At 36.0% G+C, this 10,823-nt stretch overlaps 1 protein-coding gene across 1 annotated transcript in view; it reads left to right on the forward strand.

The window, feature by feature from the left end:
• Window positions 1–4,712: 4,712 nt before the first annotated feature.
• The window catches only part of LOC107718905 (neuroligin-1-like), an 88,612-nt gene continuing 82,501 nt past the window's right edge, over window positions 4,713–10,823 (forward strand). Inside the window, exon 1 of the mRNA XM_016526160.1 lies at window positions 4,713–5,076. The gene's annotated coding sequence lies outside the window, so the exon portion shown is untranslated. The remainder of the gene's footprint in view (window positions 5,077–10,823) is intronic.

Consider the following 10,823-nt stretch of genomic DNA (forward strand, 5'->3'; position numbering starts at 1 on the left):
GGCTCTCAGCCTTCTGCGGTTGATGCTCCAGGTGGATTTGGAAGGATATTTGGTTATATGACTGATATCACAGCTAGGTGACTACCACCCCCCACCCACTATCATCTTCAAACAACCCTGGAAACACACAGGACAGGCTTTATGCGGTGCTGGAAGCAAGCAATAATCACAAATGGAAGCATTATCATTTTGATTAATGCAGTGGTGGATTAAAACTTGCCCCTTTCACTAATCACCCAGGCTGAGTACCCACCGTGCCTTTGCCCCAGGCCTGCCATCCACTGTACCCATTAGAGAGCGCCAGGTTTAGTCGATCTTCAAGAACCGAGTGTTCTTTCTTTCTTTTTTTTCTTTTCTTTTCTGCTTCTGACTTTCTTTTTCTTATATGTACAGCACACACACACACACACACACACACTATCGTTCAAAAGTTTGGGGTCAGTAATACTCTTTTATTGTTATTGAAAGAAATTAATTCTGTTACTCAGAATTAATTTATATATATATATATTTATATACTTATTTATATATATATAAATCTTTTTTAAAGATGTTATAATTTTATTTCTTAAAAATTTATATAAAGTGTGTGTGTGTGTATATATATATATATATATATATATATATGTATGTATATATATACAGTATATTAGATAGATAGACTTGATTTGAAGTTTCTGTTCATTAAAGAATCCAGAAAAAAATTTAATGTCCACAAAAATCATAACTTTTGTCCGTAAATATAATTCATAATAAGAAATGTCATGTGAGCAGCAAATCAGCATATTAGAATGATTTCTAAAGGATCATGTGACACTGAAGTGTGGAGTAAAATTCAGCTTTGCATCACAGGAATAAATTATGTTTTACAATGTATTAAAATAGAAAACATTTATTTTACATTTTAATAATATTTCACAATATTACTGTATTTTTGATCAAATAAATGCAGCCTTGGTGAGCAAGGTTCTTTAAAAAAACTGGTAGTGATGGTAATTTTCTGCCAGGGCATTATCCGTTAAATTTACGGTTATTTCCTTTAACCTTAAAACACAACACAATGCAATGTGTAATTTGAAATATGGACAAAACACCTGTTAAAAATTAATATGGAAAATTCATTCTTATTATCACAGTACATTGGAGCCTATTTTTAAGGACTTTTCTTAGCAATGTAAAGTCATTAACCATTAAAAACATTAACTTTGGCAGCCCTAAAATACCAACACTAGAACTTAAGTAATAATAATAAAATACATACATAAATAAATAAATAATCTGGAATAAGAAAACTCTGGCAAAAGTAGATTAGAAACTAATGAAACCAAGATAAATTAACAAATAAAATAGAAGTGAAATTGAAAGAATAAAATTCTATAAAACCCCTGCTTACAGCAGATATACCACCTGCAATTTACCACAATTAGTCTTTACTCAGCAGCAGGTACAGTTACAGAGTGCCTATTAATGTGTGGTTTTGGTTATTTATAGGCTGCCCCCTTTTCCCCCTCCTGCTGTAAGGAAGTGTATTCAGAGAGGGAGGAAAGAGGAAGTAGAAGAACGAGAGTGAGGGAGGCAGCCTCTGCAGTGACCCCTGGGTGCCGGGAGCAGGGCCGCATCTCAAAGCCCGCCGGAGGCGCATTAGTTATTACACCAGCGTCTGCCTGGCATGCCACACTACACTCGGGGCGATGCCGGCGCATGCTGTAGCCTTTCATCTGAAGCCTCTCTGTGTCTCCCCAAACATCTGGCTGCACGTTTGTCCTACATTATGCCTGGAAAATGAACAATTTGCTTGCCGGTGGCTGCCTTTGAGTGACAGCAAAGACAACATATGGGAGAGTGTCAGGAATGGCAGAGAGATCTCACAAGCCTATTTAATGCGCTCACTACTGTATGGGAACCCAGCAGAAATATCCTTCTGAAAGACAGATCTAACTGTCAGCGCAAAGCTATCATCTACAATAATTGTGGTGGTCGATACAGTAGTATGTGTCATTACGGCCGCCGTGCTTTAAAGTGAGATTTGTGGATTGGCCCTTTTTGTCTGTGGGCTTGAATTCTTCAAGTGAGGAGAGCGAGCACTGTTATTGACATTGCTTAGAGCTCTTAGCAGATATTAGAAGCTGAGGTGGTTTGCTGAATGCTAAGCTTTCACCGTGCTTCTGTTGAAATGTAGCTTTTAGTTGCAGTGGGTGGAATGAATCACAGCAGGTCAAGCCAGTGATCCACTTTTAATGACTTCAGTGTATTAATGTAAAAAGTGCATTAAAACATTCAAAGGCTCGTCCAGGGCAAAACTGAGCATGTCAATTAACACATATTTATGAAAGGATATGAGATGGAATGACACAGAGCAAGATTTGCAAGGACGATTCTCGCCTTTGTGAATATAATATATATTTTAAAAAAATGATGAGAAAGAATTTCAGAGTGTTGTCATTTGATAAGATGCGACAGATTATACTTATTATGGTGATATTGCAAGTTATTTTTTCGAAGAATACATTTCTTTCAAAAGTGTATGAGGTGGCGGATCCCCTAAAATAGGTGACGGAACCAGTTCATGATGTGCTGGATATGGCTTGTCTTGGTATAATGAACAATTCACCATGCCTGTTTAGTTTCCTTAGGACCCCAGGGAGTAGCTGTTTGTAATGCCTAATCAAACAAAAATGTATCATCGCAACATTTGCGTATGGTATGGGTTAATGGTATGCTAAGCTAGTACTCTGAGCCATTAGCTAGCAAAACCTAAAACTTTAACTTTAAAAAAATAAACTAAAATTTTGTATGTAACAATTAAAAAAAATGAATTGTCATAATAGCCACATAAAAATAGTTCAGACAAATACACTAATGTCCAAAAGTTTAGGGACGATACGATTTTTTTATGTTTTTGAAATAAGTCTCTTATGTTCTAAGGCTGCATTTATTTGATTAAAAATACAGTAAAAATAATAATAATGTGAAATATTATTACTATTACTAATTTTATTTTATTAATTTTTTTTTGCTGAAACATGGTATTTTTTTCAGGATTCTTTGAAGAATAGAACGTTCATAAGAACCACATTTATTTAAAAATCTGTCACTTCGAATTGATTTAATACATCTTTGCTGAATAACGGCATTCATTTCTGTCAATTAAGTAAATAAATAAATAAAACAATTTGTAGGATTTCTAATCAGGCACTATATAAAAGACTACCCATTAAAAATGCTTATAGCCACTGGAATGCTTTGGGGTCGTAGGGAGACTCTTTTCAACTGGTGGACTGAATTGTTCATGATGGCGGCATCAATTTTATATTTAACTCTCTCAAAGGGATATTGAGGATATTACTGCAGAACATTGCCTCTCATCAAGTGATTCAGAACATGCTGTGACGTGTGGAACCTGCCCAGCTGTGACGCTGCAATCACACGATTTGGATGACAGTTGGAGTCTTCCTACTGGAGATAGATCTCACTACACGAATGCACAGACACTAATATTTCTTAATACAGCAGCTACACTGTAGTTGGATTGCATCACAAAGTGTTTAAAGTGTGTTTTCGACGAGGTCTAAAGTGATTAAATGTAAAGTTTTGCTGCACAAACTATGAAAGAGAATATTAAATGTGGAACTCCGAATATTTTTCATTGGATGCGAGTGTGAACTTTTCAAAAGTTTTCATGGGTTTAGAAAAGTATTTGTTTGGTTTCCTGCCGTAAAATAGTCCTGAAGTTGAAAGTTATGTCAAGCAGAGCTGACAAATAGAAGAAATCTGGTCTCTGAAAATTAAATTATGATACGGTAATGCATTTTTTATTGTAAAATTATTCAAAATGTTATATTTTATTTATTTTCCAGATTGTTTGCCTAATGAGAGATGGGCACAGATGAAATGGAGTCTTTTAGAGTGGGCTTACGATATAGACATAGACCTGTCTGCTGAAACACTGACATATTCCCAAGAGACCCATTAGTAAAATCCCATTTCTGTGAGTAGGAGAGACCGTGGAGTGTCGTAACAATAAGTTGTAAAACTATCAGTTTAACCAATTAGAAATGAGCTATAGCCTAGGGGTTGAAATCAGTCATGTGACCACGGTGTAACAAATTTTATAAGGGTGTATCATTTAGTACCTGTCTAATAATTTGATTTGTGATCATGCAAATGCTAAATGACAGCAGATTATCTCGTTTTTTAAAAATCGTAACCAGAACTTGTTAATTTAATCCGTAACATCTAAAATCGTTTTTCATCTCAGTATTAAAATTGACCAGTGTACTCAATGCTAATTTAAACAGTTTAGAGATAAGTAGTATATTTATAGTTCACTTTAATTTGAAGTAGATGAATATGAGATATTATATCAAAGTTTGAGACAGGTAGTCAAAGAAAAAAATTTAAATTTAAATTTAAAATTTTACAACACTCCTTGGTTTCTGTTGTAGTTGTCAGACAATGTTATTTCTACATGGATATTCCTCCTGAGCATCTCATGGTCAGCATTCTTCACATTAATATTAGACTTGATAAAAATCACAACCTATGAGACCAAACTGCCATTATGGGTTTTCAACAGATGCACTTGGGAAAGATTTTCAATGTCCCTTTAAAAAATATCCCCAGCAAGATCGTTGCAGTTCCTTTACCAGCCGCAAAGTGCGTCTTTGCTCCACTTTTGAGGCGCTCACATTCAGTTCCTCTCCGTACTGAGGGCAAGTGGAGATATCAGCATTGTATCAACCCGCGAACCCACAATCGTGAGGAACGAGGGTAAAAAAAACCCTCTCTAGTCTTTTACCTTCATTGCGACACCTAAAGAACTGCACCGGGATGTGTTTTTTTCTGATGAGACGACGGATTGTGGATTAACATCAGTCTTAAAACTGCATTAGGGAAATCATATGCTGTTTTACTCTGCGAAATAGTTGGACCAAATCATGTCGCTGTCACAGATGTTTCGTGCTTGAGCTTTTCCTTCGTTTGGATTGTATTTTTCCCTCCTCCTGCCGTCATTAGTGGGAGACGCACTCTGGAAATGTAGGGAATGGCAAAGAGTATTGGAAATAGAGCTTCATGGTAATTATGTGGATAATTTTATCTATCTTGGGAGCTTCTTGCGTTGTTTGTTTGTAACCGAGACTGTCGTGTTTTGTTCATTATATAATTACAAATATAAATACATGCAAAAAGAGCAGAAGTAGCACAATAAACCTGCGCATTTGACTGGATTGTAGGACTCCAGGATTTCAATAAAACTGCTCTAAATGTGAAATTGTACAGAAAATGAGCTTTCAGCGTCTGTAGTTACCTTATAATGTCCATAAACCGAGAACATCAGGAAGAAATAAACTGGGATGTGACGTGCTGTAACTTAAATAAGCATTTAATACAGTCTGCAACCCTTAAAAGACCCATTATCAGGAGTCAGATGTATTTAAAGTGTACACTAATGTGCTCACCCCTCAACTTGAATGAGAATTATTCTGTTTTGATTAAGGTTATTCTCATTTTACCCTTCTTAATTTTAATTAATCCGACAAATTAATCGAGATCATATTAACTGACTGATAATGAGGTCTTGAAGGTACCTCTGACTCAGACAGTTTGACGTCGCGGTCGTGTATGGTCGTGTATTATTTATTTATTTTTCTTTCGATGCATATCATACTGGTAATACTATTAATACTCGTTAATACTGGACGGTCGAGAGTGGAGGGTGCTTTCGGTGGGCAACTTGTACAGATCTCATGGCGTTTGCCGGCGTGATGATCAAGCAAACTTGCCATTCACGGTCGACGCGAATGCGTTTGTATAAACGACAGAAACATGTCCTCTTCGACGCTTAGATGCTTGGCGGTTTTTTTAAAATTTTTATCTAGACTCGGTTTAAGTTCGAGAATAGCGCTTTTTGAAAAAGGTATGTCTTTTAAAAGATTAATAGTTCACCCAAAAAGGAAAATATATAGTCATTTACTCTCCATCGTGTTGTACCAAATACGTATGACTTAGAATAACGTGTCAGGATGTCTGAGTTGCCATTCACTTTCATTGCGTCTTTTCTGCATGCAGTGGAAGTGAACGGCGACTGAGGCTGTCATTCAGATAAACGTCTTTTCTGTTCAGCGGAAGAAAGTCATAAGAGTATGGTACAACGTGAGGTTGAGGAAATGTTTTAAATGATATTCGTTTCGTTGAGGCGCACCGCGTTCATTCAGTGTTAAATACCGACATTGCCCCAACGTCAAAACCAGACAATTTAGCTTTTTTTTTCTTTCGGCCAGCGCTTCATGTCAAGCTTGTCAGGCATCGGGGCATTTTGGTCAGTTCGGTTTAGCTAGAAACATCTTGAGGTAAATGCGTGTCGTTTACGAATTCATATTTGGTGAAATATCACTTTAGGGCCATATCTAAATTTTAAAATAACCACTAAAGGTTATTTTAAGGTTGTCATACATAGTCATTTTGTCTATGTATGTAAAAAAACTAAAAAAAACCTAACCGTGTTGTGGAGGCTAGTTTGTGTTTCTCCTGTCTGCCTGCAGACCAGGTACCAAATGTGTACAGGGGAGGGAGCCAGTCCATAAATAATGGAGGCTTTGACTCTTCCTGCTAATGTTGCTTCATGGATTCTGATAAATGAAGACAACCGCCACCAACAAGGCCCATTTGTGTCTCCACACGAACACGTTTTATGTACTCCGCCATCCTCAAAGAAGTTTTTCTTATCCTCTTTGCTCCAAATTCTGTATAAAGACGCAATACAAGCCTAACTAAAATATGTGGCTCTGATGCTGCTTTGATTCTGTGGAAATGAAATGCAGCATCAGTGCAGCCTTAAACTTTGCTGTCATAAAAAAGCTTGTATATTATAGACTAATATAACACTTGCATTTTTTTCATATTTCTATTAATGTCACATTTCTATATGCATAATCTATATTATATCATAAATAATGGAGGCTTTGACTTCCTGCTAATGTTGCTTCATGGATTCTGATAAATGAAGACAACCGCCTCCAAGGCCCATTTGTGTCTCCACACGAACACGTTTTATGTACTCCGCCATCCTCAAAGAAGTTTTTCTTATCCTCTTTGCTCCAAATTCTGTATAAAGACGCAATACAAGCCTAACTAAAATATGTGGCTCTGATGCTGCTTTGATTCTGTGGAAATGAAATGCAGCATCAGTGCAGCCTTAAACTTTGCTGTCATAAAAAAGCTTGTATATTATAGACTAATATAACACTTGCATTTTTTTCATATTTCTATTAATGTCACATTTCTATATGCATAATCTATATTATATAATTTAATTTGTCTGTGTAATTCCAGTTATGGTTTAGGTATAAATAGTGTGTAAATGCATCCCCCACGTGCCATTGCAGTGTAAAGATGGCAAATGTTTTTAAGTTCTTTAAACTTAGTTGCTGTCAAGATGCTTAATGTTGTCACCCTAAAGTTTACTCTGTGATTGGTTGGAAAATCTTTCCATTTACTGAGTTGACATTAAACCTTTGTCAGTTACATGGTGATTAATTACCAGGGCTTTGTTCTGCCTTCATTGACGCTCTTCATTATGTGATATGAGGATCGCTTCATAATCAGCACGCAGAGCGTATGTCACTGTTTGAAAGTGGGAAGGGGAAAGTGTGAAGGGTGGTGTGTGGATTCTCAGTGGTTGTGTTCATAATATTCCTACATTTCACTGCGGCCAACTTGGAAGTGTGTTGGTTTACAGTCTGAAACTAATTGTGATCTTGGTGTGAATTACCTGTGATTTTTTCTTAAAGTATACGTTATGAATCTGCAGATGTATATTGAAGGTCTGCTATTATAATGCTGTGATTTCCCACTGAGGTTTATAATCATCTGAGACTGAATAGTCTCTTTTTAGAGAATATCATAATTACTATTGTATGCCTAGTTGTTTGGACAGAAGCCACCACCACAGTGAGAACTCACTCTCTCTTTAAAAAGAGATGAAGCAAGATTTTATGTGGCAGATTATGTGACGACATTTTCTGGACGTGCTGTTGTGTTTTTGGTCAGTGTTTCTTCTTTACTTTTAAAGGTGCACTGAGTAAAAACAATTTTACATCTAAAGAAATCAACAGTACTTATGACAGATTTGTTTAAAGAATGTACTGTATACTCACATGAGATGAAGAGTCATTCATATCAGTGTCGTAGAAGACATTCCACATAAGGTTGGTCCACCTTCCTGATGATTTTTTGTTTATTTATAAATATCTATATCAAATAAAATAGTTAATATTTTTTACAACATTATCATTAAAACAACAACAACAACTAATAATAATAATAATAATAATATTGGCAAATTGTTACAATATGTGTTAAGTATATATGTAACATCTCCAAGTCATGAATTATATAATGCAATGTATAATTATATAATGTATAATTAGGAACATCTTGTAAAATTCCACAGGTATCAGTCATATAATTTATTTAGGCCTACCTAAAATTCATTTGAGTAGAGACTGTTGTTTCCTTTTGAATGCACAATGTAATGCTATTATTGGGTGCTATTCTTAAAGACCCAACATATAGCATTCATTTGTAGATCTGATCCAATATCAACTGACTGATAACAATCAAGTAGAAATGTATAAATATTGATAAATGTATGTTTAAAACCAATTTCCAGTCTATTTTTTAATGTTAAGATCACATGACCAGCTGAATATTGCTCACTTTATCTCAATAACTCTCCTATTATTGGACAAATAATAGCATAAATAAAATAACAATATGCCTTTTTTACTATATCAAATTTTTTTTTGTGATTTATTATTATTATTATTTAAAAAGATAAATAATACTTAATGCACCTTTTAATTAGGTAGTTAAAGAGTTTGGAGTCCTCATACCAGCAGTTCAGATCATCTTATTCAACATTGTGTCTCAAATGCTTTCAAATGCTTCCAAATCCTGCTGAACTCTCAACCACATTGGTGCGAATGGAATATTAATTCACTGATCGTGGGCCATTAAATGTGATTAAGGCGATGTGATTTGTCTCCCTGCATACATCCTGTGTGGAGCATGGCACCCGTTGTCTCTTTACTCTGCTTTATTGTGCAGACGAGTGCCTTTGTTTGACTGTCTCTTGCTTGTATTGTTTTGTTCTTTTGTTTGTTTGTTTTTCTACTGCAAGAAAACGATTATTTTGCTGTAATCATTTAGGCATAGCTGACATCGCTGTTCGCAGCAAGCTGGAGGGAACCGACAATGGTTGCCCTTTGAAGAATACGCCATTCTGTGTGTTTCACGTATCTGTGCTGTCAGGTTCGGGATTTGCCGTGCATTTGATGAGGAAGGCATTAGGCCCGCTACAGCCTGTTCACCTTTCATTATTCCCTTGTGCCTTGATCCTTCAGCAGAATTCAGCGAATGTACAATTAATCTTGCCAACGTTGTGTAGATGTATACTTGTGATTATTTAATGCATGTTGGTTCAATTTGTTAAAAACAGCTGTGCGATTGTTTAAAATGATCTTCTATAGTTGTAACATTAAAGTCTAGGAGGGGAAAAATTAAAATTAAAATTCTGTCATCACTTACTCACCCTCTTGTCGTTCCAAAACCATACGATTTTCATTTATCTTCAAAACACAAATGAAGATATCTGCAATGAAAGAAAGAGAGCTTTCTGTCTCTCCATTTGAAAGTTCAGGTAATCAAATGTTAGAAGATCCAAAACGTATACTAAAACATTGTAAAAGTAACCAGAATAAATTGAGTGGTTTAATACAAGTCTTCTGACATATAAACATTGATCAACACATACTAGAGCACATCAGATATGCTGAAGGAAGCTCAAACGTGCTTGTGTGACACACAAGAACAATCTTCATTGGTTCTTGTTTGTCAAGTGAGATCCAATGTGGTTTGTTTTTCTAGAATCTCTCATTTTAGTAAAATATATCTTCATTTGTGTTTTGGAGTTGAACAGAAGTCTTATGGGTTTGGAACATCATGAGGGTAAGTAAATGATGACAGACATTTTAAAGGGATCTTTCTCTTGAATGGCCACAGTTATGTTGTATAGCAAGAAACAATTGTGCTTCACGTTTTAGGACTGTTGAAAGTGCACTACATGTAACAGACCATCAGAAACCACTATCCTGAGAAGATCCATTAGCAATGTTCTGCTCATGATGTTCCTCCAACAGGCTTTTTTTTTAATGGCAGATAGCTGTTGTTAGCTACAATGATTACTGTTGCCTTGTCTCTCTCTCTGAATCTCTTTTCAGAACACACTTGGTTTGATCCATTGGAAATGCACCTTTCATCATGGCTGAAGTGTTCTTCTGTTCTCCCATGGTTAGCTCTGCGTTGTCCGAGAGCCTTGACCTTTCTCCGTCTGTTTGTGCACAAACTGGCCGCCATTTTTATGATTAGTGGTCGACCGATATATCGCCAAGGCCGATATATATCGGCCGATATTTGGCAGTTTTCCTGTTTGGCCGATGCGGACTTTTATTTTGACGGCGCGACTGACTTTTATTTCAACGGCGCTGAGAACGGCAGCACCTGGGCACACAGTGCTCACATTCTCCCTCTTGTTCGCTGTTGTCGTTAACAGTTCTGTCTAAATACGGATAGAAGTCTGTCTAATAATCAGATAGAACGTTAAACAAAGGAATTAAAATGTATACAAAAAGTCTTATAACGACTGCTTTTATATTATTAGTAATAGAAAGGCAAACATTATAATACTTTCTTGTTTGCCGTCAGCATTCAGCAAATACGCATTTATATCATTTAAACAAATCTTTGAATGTCTAATAAACATC

This window comes from Sinocyclocheilus rhinocerous, unplaced genomic scaffold (genome assembly GCF_001515625.1).
Source record: "Sinocyclocheilus rhinocerous isolate Xijiao unplaced genomic scaffold, SAMN03320098_v1.1 scaffold1595, whole genome shotgun sequence".
Classification (NCBI taxonomy): domain Eukaryota; kingdom Metazoa; phylum Chordata; class Actinopteri; order Cypriniformes; family Cyprinidae; genus Sinocyclocheilus; species Sinocyclocheilus rhinocerous.